Below are 16193 nucleotides of genomic sequence, written 5' to 3'. Positions count from 1 at the left end.
GAAGCCTGTTGAATTACATGAGGCAAAAGACTGGACGAGCCACAATCACATGCACAGTACTTGAGAAAGATAATAGAAAGAGTAACTGTTGACTGTGAAGATTGAAAGTCTTGGTCAGCACATATCAAAAAGTAAATGTGTTTGTAAAGCAATAGCTAGTGTGTACACTGAACTCATCATCATACATACATACATACATACATTACATTACATTACATACATACTGGGAGTGGTAAAACTTTTGTATTTTGTTACTGCATGAACCAATTATTTTAATCTCTAAAAACTTCTGCTTGCATGAGCTGCTTGGTTCTACCAAGCAACATTCATATTGAAATTTAGTTACCAGATTATTACGTCACACAAAAAAATGAAAAAAAAATTTGTTGCGAACATCCAATTATAATGAACAGGAGAACCAACAACATGAACATATAAAGACACGGGTGAGTTGCTAATGATTGCTACCTTCTGGAAGAATACTTCTTTGCGCTAGATTCCGTATGCATGCGCACATACGTGCACATACAAATCACACACCTGATGGCTATATTGTGCCTGCTGAATACATCTAGCTCAAAAAAGGATTTATCTGATGCTAACAAAGTTTGTGTTCTATGTGCCTTTGAAAACTCAATGCCTCTATTACTGTTACCTTTACTTCTAAATTGTTTAAAAAAAAAAATAAAAAACTAAGTAAGATATATAATGCGGAATTGTGCACTGATGTACGTGTGTTAATTATATAGTTCATGAAAGATTTTAACAAAATTACTACGGATAAACAGCCAAGAACAATGTAACAAGTGACACAGTATGTTACAGACAAACTTCAAGAACTGCTGTGATGGTGTGTCACAAATCTTTGAGGTTTCAAAGCTAGCAGTGGAACATAAACATGACCCTTGCTGTAATCCAGCAATAAAGAATCCCAAGGTGTTACATCTGTTGGGCACTCAGGTAGCAATGGGTTGACAGCCACAACACGGCCTATTCAGTGACGTGAAACATCGGATTCAGATTGATCTTATACACAACTGGAAATGTGAAGGGGTGCAATCTTATTGAAGAATGAAATCCCTACAATCTGTTTAAAGCTGTGATATGAGGATTTCTGGTCAGATGAGTATAGGGCAATACCAACAGCAGACAGACAATGGAAATAGGATTCATTATGAATAGGAAAGTCAGTCAGAGAGTACACTACTCTGAATAGTTGAGTGCTAGGGGTGTTATCAGTTACAACAGCAAACCAACACCGGCAATGATAATTTATACCAACATTGCAAACGAAAGATGAGGAGACAAAGTATTTGAAGATACTGAATGGGTAATTCAGTATGTAAAGGGAGATGAAAATCTAATAATAATGGGGAATTGGAACACAGCTGTAAGGGAAGAAATAGAAGAAAAGATTACAGGAGAATATGGGCTTGGCAGTAGGAATGAGAGAAGAGAAAGACTACCTGATATCTGTAATACATTTCAGATGGTAAAAGCAAATACTCTCTTCAAGAAACACAACAAAAGGAGATACACCTGGAGAGACTCAGAGAGACAGCCAGATTACAGCTGGACTACATAAGGGTCAGACACAGATAGCGAAATCATTTATTAGATTGCAAGGCGTACCAAAGTGCAAAATAACAATTTAGTAATGATGACAATCAGACTGAAGTTTAAGAGAATCATGCAGAAGAATCAATGTGGAAGGAAGTTGGATACTGAAGTAATGAGGAATGATGAGATGTATTTGAAGTTTACTAAGGATGTGGATACTGCAAAAGGAATACCAGAAAGGGCAGTTCAGATGAAGAGGTGTGTACATCTCTAAAATGCAATATACATCCCTTAGAAATGAAATGAACAGGAACTGCAGGACAATCAAGGCAAAATGGCTAGAGGAAAAATGTGAAGAAATCGAAAAAGGAATGATCATTGGGAGGACTGTCATTATATAGAAAAGTGAAAATAACCTTTTGTAAAATTAAAAGCTAATGTGGTAACAGTAAGAGTGCAATGTGAATTCCAAAGTTAAATGCAGAAGAGAAAGCACTTTTGTGGAAAGCGTACACTAATGGCCTCTATGAGGAGGAGGAGGATTTGGCTGATGGCATGATGGAAGAAGGAACAGGAGTAGAGAGGGAAGAGATAGGGGATATAGTATTAGAATTTAAGAGATATATGGAAGAACTGAGATCAAATAAGACAGAATGGATAGGTAGCATACCAACTGGGGAAGTGGCAACCAAGCGATTATTCAAGCTGAAGTACAGAATCTATGAGACTGATAATGTACCAACAGACTTCCAGAAAAATATAATCCGCACGTTTCCAATTATAGCAAGGGCAGGTAAGTGTGAGTGCTACTACACAAGCAGCTTAACAGCTGATGCATCCAAGCTGCTGACAAGAATAACTGACGATATCTTAAATGAGAATCAGTTTGGCTTTAGAAAATGTAAAGGCACGAGAGGCAGTTCTGATGTGCTTAATAATGGAAGCAAGACTGAAGACAAATCAAGACATGTCCATATGATTTGTCAACCTAGAAGAAGTGTCCAATGATGCAAGATGTTCAAAATTTTAAGAAAATTAGGAGAAAGACAAGAAATATACAATACTGTAGTGATACATCCCACTCCTTGAATGAGAGATACCAAGTCCTTAAATACACATGTCAGAGAAAAGCTGTTCGTGACAGTGGTCAATAAGTGGTGAGCACCCCAATGTTGGGAGGAGTTTCAAATCGTAGGTGCTGGTACCGGAGCTAATGATCCAGTGACTGTATGGAAGTGGGCAGCAGTCAGACGACCCTTCTTGCTGAGGTAGAGATACGAGTTCCTTGGAGCGGGCGGTGTGGAAGAAAGAACTCCTTGAAATCTAAGAACGCAAAATGTCGAAGATGATAAATGTACAGTAACTGTTAATTATAAAGTTGAAAATCAGATCTGCTATGCACGTAGTACAAAGAGACAGTATACGAGTTGGTAGCTGTCGTCATTGATCGTGTACTGAGTTGTAATTTTGAAGATAATGTAAGAAGGTGAAATGCATCTCACTTATTTTTTTATAAGACTAGCTGGACCCTGATTAATACTACCTAATGGTGAATGAATATTCAGTAAACAACATTTATTGTATATAAAAGGAGTGTTCAGGTGGCAACTGATTTAACTATTTGGTGCATGAGGTGAAGTAAAACAAACCACCACACAGCCCAAGCCAACCTTCACTTCACTTGGCGACCTTAGCAGCTAAAACACACACACACACACACACACACACACACACACACACACACACGTGAAATCTCAAGAAAAATTTGTGAGAGTGTCAAGAATAAAACATGTTGCCAATGGCAGTGGTAAAAAAACAAAAAGAAATTCTATACAGTTCAGACGTCAAACTGGATCAGAAATGTGAAAAAGGAATAACAACTTTGTTGAGTAGAAACAAACGAGAATTCACCCAAGAACAGTACGCAGTCAACAAACAGTCGTCCACAGATTGCAGTGCACACATACACACAGTTCGTCAGCAGCACGTAGTCGCGATTGCAAACTAAATGCAGCACGCTGCCATGAGCAGTCCATCTGCAGCACACTGAATACAGTTAACAGCAGTGAGCTGTGCTTGCAAACAGTTTAAAAAGTTGTGTGTGTTGTAAGTGATACAATAAGGCAAGCATAGAATACAATTAATTTTAAAATCAAAAACATCAATAAAGACAATAAGCATGTTGAGGTGATAAAATAAAATATTCGTTTATGCCGATCATCACAAGAAAGATGACAACATAAGGAGAAATGAATTTAGAAATAATTTTGGAAAAATTTAAAGATATAAACAGTAACAATGAATGATTTGCTCAATCTGATGACAAACTTGAGCATTTGGAGGAGTGTTAGCAAATACTTTTCACATGAATCATCTGAATGCAAATAACAGCTCTGCCAATGCACTGCCCTTCTGTACCATGTGTACATGACACTATCGCCATTATTACATGTGCATATCACTATCCCATGGCTTTTGTCATCTCAGTGTATATTAAAATGTCCATCTGAACATTTATTACAGCACTGTATAAAAATTTGAAGGAAATTGGTAAACACTGTTCAAGAGTTTTGGTAATAATGTCAAACCGAATTGGCTTCATATAGTAGAAAATGATATACAGGAGCCAAGAGGGAACAATAAGATTTGAAGATAAAGAAGAGAGTGCTCTTATTAAAAAGGGTGTAAGATAGGGCTGCAATCTTTTGCCCCTACTGTTCAATCTCTATACTAATGAAGCAATAACAGAAATAAAAGAATATCAAAGATAAAGTTTGCTGACATCACTGTTATCTCCAGTAAAAGCAAGTAACGATTTCAGGATGTACTGACTGGAATGAACTGCCTATTGAGCACTGAATATGGGTTTAGAGTAAAATAAAGAAAAATAAAAGGTATGAAGGGTAACGGATATGAGACACTACCAAAACTAGGGACCACAAAGTGGAGGAATTCTGTGGTGTTAGAAGCAAAATCACACGACAGATAAAGGAAGGACGACATAAAAAGGCAGACTAGCATATGAAAAGAGGGAATTCCTGCACAAGAGAAATCTACTGGTGTAAACACAGGCCTTAATTTGAGGAAGAAATTTCTGAGAACGTATGGGGCACAACATTTATATTGTGAATCATGGATAGTGGGAAAAACCAGAAAAGAAGAGAATCGAAGCATTTAAGATAATGTGCTACAGAAGAATGTTGATAATTTGGTGAACTGATAAGTGATGAAGTTCTCCACAAAATTGGCAAAGAAAGGAACATATGAAAAACAATGACAAGAATAAGGGACAGAATGATCGGACACTTGTTACGACATCAGGGAATAACTTTCATGGTACTAGCCGGAGCTGTAGAGGACTGTAACTGTAGGGGAAGAGAGATTTGAATACATTTAGCAAATAATTGAGGGCATAGAGTGCAAGTGCTACATTCATGGAATCTCAGATGTGTTATTTGTATTCTCACTATCGATTGGCGAGAGGCAAATTCTAGCACAGAAAATGCTCTCTGGCTGGTTTTCAGCAATTTCAGTCAGTGCCATCGCTGTCAGCAGGTTTACAAACCACATAAAAAAAAAGAAACCTAACTAACTTTGAGAGTTAGTCTTTCACATAGTGTATCATTCGTTACATTATGTTTAGCCATTTACCTTAACTGATTTATTGAAATGTTTTGAGGACTCTTATAATCACCTCATACAGAACATTTATACACTACTGGCCATTAAAATTGCTACACCACAAAGATTACGTGCTACAGACGTGAAATTCAACCCACAGGAAGAAGATGCTGTGATATGCAAATGATTAGCTTTTCAGAGCATTTACACAAGGTAGGCCCCAGTGGCGAAACCTACAACATGCAGACATGAGGAAAGTTTCCAACTGATTTCTCATACACAAATAGCAGCTGACCGGCGTTGCCTGGTGGAACATTGTTGTGATGCCTCGTGTAAGGACGAGAAATGCGTTCCATCACGTTTCCAACTCTGATAAAGATCGGATTGTAGCCTATTGCGATTGCGGTTTATCGTATCGCAACATTGCTGCTCGCATTGGTCGAGATCCAATGACTGTTAACTGAATATGGAATCGGTGGGTTCAGGAGGGTAATACGGAACGCCGTGCTGGATCCCAACGGCCTCGTATCATTAGCAGCCAAGATGACATCCATCTTATCCGCATGGCTGTAACGGATCATGCAGCCACATCTCGATCCCTGAGTCAACAGATGGGGACGTTTGCAAGACAACAACCATCTGCATGAACAGCTCAACGACGTTTGCAGCAGCATGGACAACCAGGTCGGAGACCATGGCTGCGGTTACCCTCGATGCTGCATCACAGACAGAAGCACCTGCAATGGTGTACTCAATGACGAACATGGGTGCACGAATAGCAAAAAGTCATTTTTTAGGATGAATCCAGGTTCTGTTTACATCATCATGATGGTCGCATCCATGTTTGGCGACATCGTGGTGAACGCACATTGGAAGCGTGTATTTGTCATCACCATACTGGTGTATCGACCGGCGCGATGTTTTGGGGCGCCGTTGGTTACACGTCTCGGTCACCTCTTGTTCGCATTGACGGCACTTTGAGCAGTGGACATTACATTTCAGATGTGTTACGACCCATGGCTCTAACCTTCATTTGATCCCTGTGGAACCCTGCATTTCAGCAGGATAATGCACGACCGCATGTTGCAGGTCCTGTACGGGCCTTTCTGGATACAGAAAATGTTTGACTGCTGCCCTGGCCAGCACATTCTCCAGATCTCTCACCAACTGAAAACGTCTGGTCAATGGTGGCCGAGCAACTGGCTCGTCACAATACGCCAGTCACTACTCTTGAGAACTGTGGTATCGTGTTGAAGCTGCAGGGGCAGCTGTACCTGTACATGCCATCCAAGCTCTGTTTGACTCAATGCCCAGGCGTATCAAAGCCGTTATTACAGCCAGAGGTGGTTGCTCTGGGTACTGATTTCTCAGGATCTATGCACCCAAACTGCATGAAAATGTAATTACATGTCAGTTCTAGTATAATATATTTGTCCAATGAATATCTGTTTATCATCTGCATTTCTCCTTGGTGTAGCAATTTTAATGGCCAGTAGTGTACATACTGACTGTCAAGATAGGAACTACATCACATTTCACATCACCTAAAATATCACACCTTATCGCTTTCGCAGTTCTTTTGTTGCTACATAAGTAGTAGGCTTGGGCTCTAAAATTTTTATCAGGTATCATCTTCACTTTGTTGGTATCTGCTTTTCCACACTTCATGGTATTTTCAAAGCTTTTTAATTTAATTTTACATGTGTTCAAAAGGATTGGTAAACAAAAGTGAATTATGTTCAACACACAGTAAAAATTTTAATTTTTAAAAATAAAATACAAAAGCTACATAAAATACTCTCACATTTGCATAATAACCCCTCATGCTTGTCCATTCTTTTTCCACCTCAACTTCCCCCCACGTAATAATGACTTCAAATTTATCTCTTGCAAGCAAATGTATTGTCATGTTAAGTGGTACACACCTGCCATTTTTTCTTCAATGAATTTTTAAAAACTTTGAGAAAGACACTTTCACATACATATCATTATAAACTCTACATCAGTAAAGATAAAAGTTTTGTGAATTTACAACCATTCCACAGGAACATAAAACATCCTATTCAACTGGTAACTGCAACAACACATTCTAATATTTCAATGAAGGAATAAAACAACAAAAGTGAACATTGATTTAATTTTACAGAATACTAAAATATTTATTGTAATAAAATATAATCTGCGCTATGCACATTTGAATGGCTGACTGACAAAGGCCTTTCAAAACAAGTAACAGCAGTTTAAGTCAATTCAGACATACATTTTAAAACTGGAACATATTATCTGACTGAAAACATTAAACAAAATATAAGTTTTCTGTAAACTTCTTACAACTTCATATTAAAGCTTTACTCATATTTTACAGTTTAAAACTTTTTACATATTTACAAGTCACAAACATCATTAATACAATTTTGTGAACAAAAAAATTCAATACAAGCCTTTTTACAAGAAACTGAAGCAAATCTGCAAAATGAAGACAGACTATGGTGCTTTCCTTATCACAATTTCAAATGGTCTCGGCACAACTTCATTGACTGGAAACAAAATCAGCCTAGTTATTAACAAGGTCAATGTAACAGTAGCAATTTTAGAAAAATAATAAATTATTTATTTAATACTAATAAAGTGAATGATAGTTAACTGGTACTACTACAGAAACTTACTGCACCATTCACGTTCTCTGCATAGCAAATTCCAATGTTAGTGTATGTATAGCATAAGATTTCCCGTCTTCATGTTTTCAACACTAGTCTGAACTTAGGTTACATTACTTTTCTTTTCTCTTCCCCTATTATATTTCATGGCTTTCTCTCATTCCTCTTTTTCACCTGCATCCCCCACACATCAATCCGTGCACCTAGCTATTTTTGTAAGGCTTTATTCTCATCTCTGATCTACCAGTTTCTTGTGTCTTACTATATGAAAAATCTTTACTTCTGTCTTTTTGACATTCAACATCCCACTTGATTCACATCATAATCTAATTATTCCTACCGAACGCATGACCACTGATTAAACCACTGCACCATCTCACTTTGTTTCACTGTAGCAAAGATACTCAGGTACTCACTGTTCCTTGAAAGCAATACAGATTCTGCCTTTTACTGTTAACAACAAACAACCAGGAAAAAACTTAAAAGCAAAGGTTAGATATCTCAGCGTCACTCTGCTGTGAGTCAGTGCAGAATTCATACCTTTTTATGGCGTGTGACAGTTATGAAGATGCATAATTTGATTCAATATTTTAAATACCATGAAAAGTTCATTTTACAATAATATTACAGTAATGTGCAAGTGGATTGTATGAAGAGCACTGCAGGGACAGGGAGAAAGAGGAAAGTGGAAACACATTTTTTGCCACCAAACCTACTAATCAAGACTCTACCCAAAGCCGATGTTGAATCCTGCCCGATTTAGTCCACTCGTCCATCCAGTCATGATTCACCCATACTGCACCCAAATCACGCTCCTGTTAACATTCCAGAATTTCTTAACCTCAAACTTTGAATGACCATCATCCCCAAAATCCATCAACATGGAAGCAAGCCTTACATTCGCAGAAAGAACCACAATCTGCCACCTAAAAACTGATCCCGACCTTTTAATCCCACTGGTCAACAAAGGCACCACCACTGTAGTTTTGAACTGCAGATATGACCTGGCGGAAGGACTCTACCAGCAGTTAGATTCATCCACCTTCAAACTGCGCCACAATGACCTCATTCCAGAAATTTGACAGGATCTCCAGTCTCTCCTTAAATCCTTAGGCCCATCCCAGAACTACTACTCTGAATCTCTCTCTCTGTCTCTGTCTCCCCCCCCCCCCCCCCCCCCCCCAAAAAAAAAAAAAACCCTCTTACCACTTCCTGCGCTACAACCTTCAACATGTTTCCTGAAGTAAATAAAACAAACCACCCAGGATGGCCCATTGCGGCTGGGGTTTTTTTTTTTGGGGTGGGGGCCACAAGTTCAACGGTCATTAGCGCCCAGACTACGTTAGGAATGCACCGCGAGTCACAAGTTTAAAACAGCAACGAAAAGGGAAAACACGATAAAAGACAGACTGACAGGCATTGGATTAAAAAAACAGCATAATCAAATGTCCTTAGAGAGGTTTGTCAAGTTGATAAAACGAAGAACGCCAGCAGCTGCTCGTGGGTCATCCGCTAAAATGGCATCTAGAGTACATGGCAGGCCAAGATCAAGACGCAGTGTGTTAAAATCCGGACAGGACGTTAAAATGTGGCGGACCGTCAGCAATTGCCCGCATGGGCAGAACGGCGCCGGCGCAGCCGTCAGCAGATGGCGATGGCTGAACCGGCAGTGTCCAATTCGTAACCGGGCCAAAACGACCTCCTCCCATCGAGAAGGGCGGGAGGAGGACGTCCAAGCCGCGGGAAGAGGTTTCAAGGCCTGAAGCTTGTTGTCTGTAAGTGCAGCCCAATCGGCATGCCACAGCGATAAAATGCGCCGACAAATGACCCTGCTACAATCTGACGAAGGGACACAACAAGAAGCTGTCCGAGGCTGGAGGACCGCAGCCTTGGCCGCGGCATCTACAGCTTCGTTCCCAGGGATACCGACATGGCCAGGAACCCACATAAAGCTAACCGGAGAACCGATGTCCACCAGCTGCTGAAGAGAGCGTTGGATCCGGTGCACGAAAGGGTGAACCGGATATGGATCACTGAGGCTCTGGATGGCGCTCAGGGAATCGGAGCAGATGACATAAGCAGAATGTCGGTGGCGGCAGATGTAAAGAACAGCCTGGTAGAGGGCAAAGAGCTCAGCTGTGAAGACCGAACAATGGCCATGGAGCCGGTATTTGAAACTTTGTGCCCCGACAATAAAAGAACACCCGACCCCGTCATTGGTCTTAGAGCCATCTGTATAAGTGAAGGTCATATTAATGAACTTCGAACGAAGTTCGACAAAACGGGAGTAGTAGACCGAACCGGGGGTAACCTCCTTTGGGAGCGAGCTGAGGTCAAGGTGAACGCGAACCCGAGCCTGGAGCCAAGGTGGCGTGTGGCTCTCGCCCACTCGAAAGGTTGCAGGGAGTGAAAAATTAAGGTGTTGAAGGAGGCGACGAAAGCGAACTCCAGGGGGTAGCAGGGCAGAGACATACAACCCGTATTGACGGTCGAGAGAGTCGTCACAAAAGGAACGATAAGACGGGTGGTCGGGCATTGACAGTAGCCGACAGGCATACCGACAAAGCAGTATATCGCGCCGGTAGGTGAGTGGCAATTCACCAGCGTCAGCATGAAGACTCTCGATGGGACTAGTATAAAACGCTCCGATCGCAAGTCGTAAGCCCCAACGTTGTATGGAGTTGAGGCGGCGTAAGATGGATGGCCGTGCAGAGGAGTATACGAAGCTCCCATAATCCAGCTTGGAGCGGACGATCGACCGATATAGACGAAGTAGGACGGTTCGATCCGCTCCCCACGACATACCACTGAGAACACGGAGGACATTTAGAGAACGGGTACAACGGGCAGCCAAATATGACATGTGGAGACCAGCTAAGTTTCCTGTCAAATGTAAGACCTAAAAATTTTATTGTCTCCACGAATGGGAGAGCAACGGGACCGAGTCGTAAGGACGGTGGGAGAAACTCTTTGTAGCGCCAGAAGTTAATACAGACCGTCTTCTCGGCAGAAAAACGGAAGCCATTGGCGACACTCCAGGAGTAAAGACGGTCAAGAGAACGCTGAAGACAGCGCTCCAGGAAACATGTACGCTGCGCACTGTAATAGATGGTAAAAATCGTCCACGAAAAGGGAGCCTGATACATCAGCTGGGAGGCAATCCATTATTGGATTGATCGCTATGGCGAAGAGAGCGACACTCAAAACTGAGCCCTGTGGCACCCCATTCTCCTAGCGAAAGGTGTCTGACAGGACAGAACCCACACGTAACCTGAACTGTCGATCCATTAAAAAGGAACGAATAAAAAGAGGGAGGCGACCGCGAAGGCCCCATGTATGCATGGTGCGGAGAATGCCCGCCCTCCAACAGGTGTCGTAAGCCTTCTACAAATCAAAGAACACAGCCGCGGTCGGGCGCTTCTGCAAGAAGTTATTCATAATGAAGGTCGACAAGGTAACCAGATGGTCAACAGCAGAGCGGTGCCTACGAAATCCGCATTGGACATTGGTAAGTAGGCGTCGAGACTCGAGCAGCCAAACCAAACAAGAGTTAACCATTCGCTCCATCACTTTACAGACTCAGCTGGTAAGCGAGATGGGTTGATAACTGGAAGGCAAATGCTTGTCCTTCCCCGGCTTAGGAATCGGGACAACAATAGACTCGCGCCAGCATGCGGGAACATGTCCCTCAAACCAGATGCGATTGTAAGTACGAAGAAGGAAACCTTTATCCGCAGGAGAAAGGTTCTTCAGCATCTGAATATGAATAGAATCAGGTCCTGGAGCGGAGGACCGTGACCGGGCAAGTGCGTTTTCGAGTTCCCGCATGGTGAATGGGGCATTATAACTTTCACGATTCGAGGAGCGGAAGTTAGGTGGCCTAGCCTCCTCTGCCTGTTTGCGGGGGAGGAAGGCAGGGTGATAATGAGCGGAGCTTGAAACCTCTGCGAAAAAGCGGCCGAAGGCATTGGAGACATCCTCAGGGGCCACAAGGACGTCATTCGCGACCGTCAAGCCAGAAACTGGTGAGTGGACCTTAGTGCCAGAGAGCCGGCGCAGGCTACCCCAGACAACAGAAGAAGGAGTAAAACTGTTGAAGGTGCTTGTGAAAGCAGCCCAGCTGGATTTCTTGCTTTCTTTAATAATACGACGACACTGTGCACGTAATCGTTTATAATTGATACAATTCGCCACTGTAGGGTGGCGTTTAAAGGTGCCTAAAGCACATCGACGAGCACGTAAAGCGTCTCTACATGCTGCGGTCCACCAGGGGACCGGTACGCGACGTGGAGAAGAAGTAGGGTGAGGGATGGAATATTCAGCAGCAGTGTGAATGACTTCCGTGAGGTGTGTGACCTGACGATCGCAGCTTGTGAAGGTTTGATCCTGAAAGGTCGCCCTGGAAGAGAAGAGCCCCCAGTCTGCTTTGGAGATGGTCCAACTAGATGAGCACGGAGAGGGGGTATGCTGCAGGAGATGGATAACACACGGGAAGTGGTCGCTCGAATATGTATCAGAAAGTGCATTACACTCAAACCGGCGTGCAAGTTGGGTAGTACATATAGAGAGGTCTAAATGGGAATAGGTGTGAGATGTGTCCGAAAGAAAAGTAGTGGCGCCAGTATTGAGGCAGACAAGATTGAGCTGGTTGAAAAGGTCTGCTAACAGGGAGCCCCTCGGGCAGGATGCTGGAGAGCCCCAAAGGGGATGGTGGGCATTGAAGTCTCCAGTTAACAAAAATGGTGCAGGTAGCTGAGCAATAATTTGCATCATGTCTGCCCTGGTAACGGCAGACGACGATGGAGTGTAAATGGTACAAATGGAAAACGTAAATGTGGGGAGAGTAATTCGGATGGCCACTGCCTGCAGGCCGGTGTGCAACGTGATGGGATCGTAGTAAATATCATCCCGGACCAGCAACATAACCCCTCCATGAGCCGGATAACCTACCACAGGGGTAGGTCAAAACGCACAGAGGTGTAGTGTGCCAAGGCAATTTGATCGCACGGGCGTAGCTTCGTTTTCTGGAGGGCTACGACGATCAGACGGTGCAAGCGGAGCAGCAACTTCAAGTCCTCTCGGTTGGAGTGAATGCTCCAGTGAATAAGTGCCATCGTAAGAAGAAAAGGAAGATGAAAGAAGGGGTCACCTCGAAGGCTGCTGAGGGCCTGGCTTCGAGCGAGCACTGCCGCCGCTATCAGTAGGCGGACAGTCATCGTCCACTGGTTCTATAGGTTCATCGGCCATCTTGGTAAGATGGCTGGGAGGGGGAGCTTCCTCCGCCGGTGAACGGCCAGATGTTCGGCTACCAGCGGTGCGGCCAGGCGAAACGGATGACGGCCTGGGGCGGCAACCGCTGGGTGGCGCAGGAGAAGAAATGCGCCGTGGCAGAGAAGGAGATCTGTGCTTCCTATGAGCCTTCTTAGAAGGTCGTTTGGTGGAAGTACTGGTCGATGGCTGGGAGGTCGAGGTGCGTAGGAAGTCTGCACGGGACGGTTCCTTTTGAAGGCCCGTGCATCTGACTTCTGGGTCTTCGTCTTAGCAGAAGCTGATGAAGGGGCTTGTGTCTGTGGGGTGATGGGAGGAAGAGGAGACGTCGACCGCGCGGTCTTAGCACTGGCCAAACAGACGACCGTGGTGCTGAAGGTCAGATCGGATGTCTGGGTTGCCACCTCCCTGGTAGTCCGAGGAGAGGCGAGGACAGTACTGTATTTCCCCGCTGGGAGCAGCGTGGGCTTCCTACTAGCTAATAGCTTGCGAGCTGCCGAGGTGGACACTTTCTCTTTGACCCGAATTTCTTGGATACAGCTGGGACAGTCGCGGGAGGACGCTGCATGGTCACCCTGACAGTTCACACAACGAGGAGACGGAAGTGAACAGTCACCCTCATGGACATTCCTGCCACAAGTGACACATTTAGCCGCATTGGAACAAGACTGTCGAGCGTGATTGAAACGCTGACACTGGTAGCAGCGCATAGGTGTCGGGACATAAGGGCGAACAGAAATAACCTCGTAGCCAGCTTTGATGCGCGATGGCAGCTTAACACTATCAAAGGTCAAGAAAAGTGTCCGGGTCGGTACAAGGTCATTGTTGACCTTTTTCATGACCCTATGGACAGCCGTCACGCCCTGCTCAGCGAGGAAAGACTGAATCTCCTTGTCAGTCAATCCGTCGAGGGATCTAGTATAGACCACACCACGAGACGAATTCAAAGTTCGGTGAGCCTCCACCCGGACAGGGAACGTGTACAGGAGTGTGGCTCGAAGCAGTTTCTGTGCCTGAAAGGCGCTCTTAGTTTCTAGTAACAAGGTACCATTACGCAACCTTGTACAAGACTTAACAGTAGCGGCTATGGCATCTACGCCCTTCTGGATAACGAAAGGGTTGACAGAGGAAAAATCCTTTCCATCCTCAGATCAAGAAACGACGAGGAACTGTGGGGCAGGCGGTAGTACTTTTGTCACTGGTGGCTGGTCATGTTTCCGTTTGTGGGCAGAAGTCGAGAGAGAAGAAGAGAAATCCATTGCGGAGGAATCCCCCATGATTGTCAGCGTCTCCGATGGCGCGCTCCTTCCTTATGGGGACCCTCTCAGAGGGCACTCCCGCCTTAGGTGAATGTTTACACCTCAGGTCACACCTCCCGAGAAACAGACTGAGGGACCAATCGGCATAGTCAGAAGGTATCAGCTCAGGCAATCACCCCTCCCTGGGCCTGGCCTTTACCAGGGGGTACGTGCGTGCCTTACTTGTCTACCCAGGGCGGGGAATTACGCGTTACCCCGTCACCGGCTACACGTGGGTCGGCCTTCAGGCGCGCACAGGAAGGAAGGAAGAAGAGGAAAAGGAAGAGAGAGAGGACAGACTGTCTCAAACGCCGAGGCGGAGACCAGAGAAGGCAAGGAGAAGAAGGCAAGGGAAAGAGTAAGGAAGACAGTGAGATGGAGAAGAACAAAGAAAGAAACCAACCAAAGGAAGGAAGAGACGAGAAGTGAAAAACCAAAAAGACCACAAATATAGGTCGTGGAACCGTCCATCTCCGGATGCAGGCGCTAACTACCGCCTTGAGGGGGATGGACTCCTTTTAGTCGCCTCTTACGACAGGCAGGAATACCTCGGGCCTATTCTAACCCCCGGACCCGCAGGGGGGATTGTGGCTGGTTACTGTACCCCCACTGAGAGAATCTCTGCTCCCATGGACCAACACCTTCAGCCTATTACCTGTAACTTAGCCTCCTACATACAAGGCAATGAGCATTTCCTCCATCGATTCAACAAAGTTCCTGTTCCTTTAACACATGGTGTCATGCTTGTCACTACAGATACCACCTCCTTCTACACTAATATCTGAAATACCCATGACCCTGCTGTTATCGGACACTACCTTTCCCAATGCTTGACTGAATCCACACCTACAAGACTCAACACCTACAAACCCCTTTTTGGTCACTATGACCAACTATATCCTCACCCATAATTACTTCGCCTTTGAAGACATCACCTTCAAACAAATCCATGGTACAACAATGGGCACCCACATAGCACTGTCCTATGCCAACCAGTTCAAGGGCATCTCAAAGAATCTTCCTAAGCACTCAGAATCGCAAACGCCTCATCTAGTTCAGAGTCACCGATGAAATCTTCATGATCAGGATTGAGGGTGATGACACACTATCCACATTCCTTCGAAACCTCAATTCCTCCAAAACCTCAACATCACATCCCCCCATTCACTTCAGCTGGTCCCCCTCAGACCAATAAGCCACTTTCCTCAATGTTGGCCTCTAATCTCAAAGATGGCTTCATCTGGACTGGAGCAACTGAATCACATTCTCCACCACAATTTTGAGTACCTCTTGTCATGCCCTGAAATGGGTAATATCCTACCCACTATCCTTCTCATCCGTCTACACTGGTATTGCACCACCCACTGCACCTAACCAACATCCTTGTCCACCCCTATTCACCTCTGCTCCCAAACCCTCACCTTTATCCCTGCAGTAGACCTAGTAGCAAGACCTGTCCCACACATCCACCAACACCTACACCAGTCAGGTCACAGGCATCACTTATCCCATCAAAGGCAGGGCCACCTGTGAAAGCAGTCAAGTGATCTACAAACTAAACTGCAACCACTGTGCCGCTTTCTATGTGGGCATGAGAAACAGCAAGCTGTCTGTCCGCATGAATGGCCACCAACAAACTGAGACCAAGAGACAGCTGGGTCATCCAGTTGCTGAAGATGCTGCCTAAAACAATGTGCTTCAGTGACTGCTTTACAGCCTGTACCAACTGGATCCTTACTACCAACACCAGCTTTTCTGAATTGCACATTTGGAAACTCTCCCTGCAATA

The 16193-nt window shown here is 44.3% G+C and overlaps 1 protein-coding gene across 1 annotated transcript in view; it reads right to left on the bottom strand.

Annotated features, from left to right (window-relative positions):
• Positions 1 to 6914: 6914 nt before the first annotated feature.
• The window catches only part of LOC126457976 (RNA demethylase ALKBH5-like), a 121625-nt gene continuing 112346 nt past the window's right edge, over positions 6915 to 16193 (bottom strand). The window contains exon 8 of the mRNA XM_050094738.1: positions 6915 to 7718. The gene's annotated coding sequence lies outside the window, so the exon portion shown is untranslated. The remainder of the gene's footprint in view (positions 7719 to 16193) is intronic.

The sequence above is a fragment of the Schistocerca serialis genome, chromosome 2, assembly GCF_023864345.2.
Source record: "Schistocerca serialis cubense isolate TAMUIC-IGC-003099 chromosome 2, iqSchSeri2.2, whole genome shotgun sequence".
In the NCBI taxonomy this organism is placed as follows: domain Eukaryota; kingdom Metazoa; phylum Arthropoda; class Insecta; order Orthoptera; family Acrididae; genus Schistocerca; species Schistocerca serialis.
Note: the sequence above shows the minus strand (reverse complement) of the source record. Positions and strands in the feature narration are given on the sequence as shown.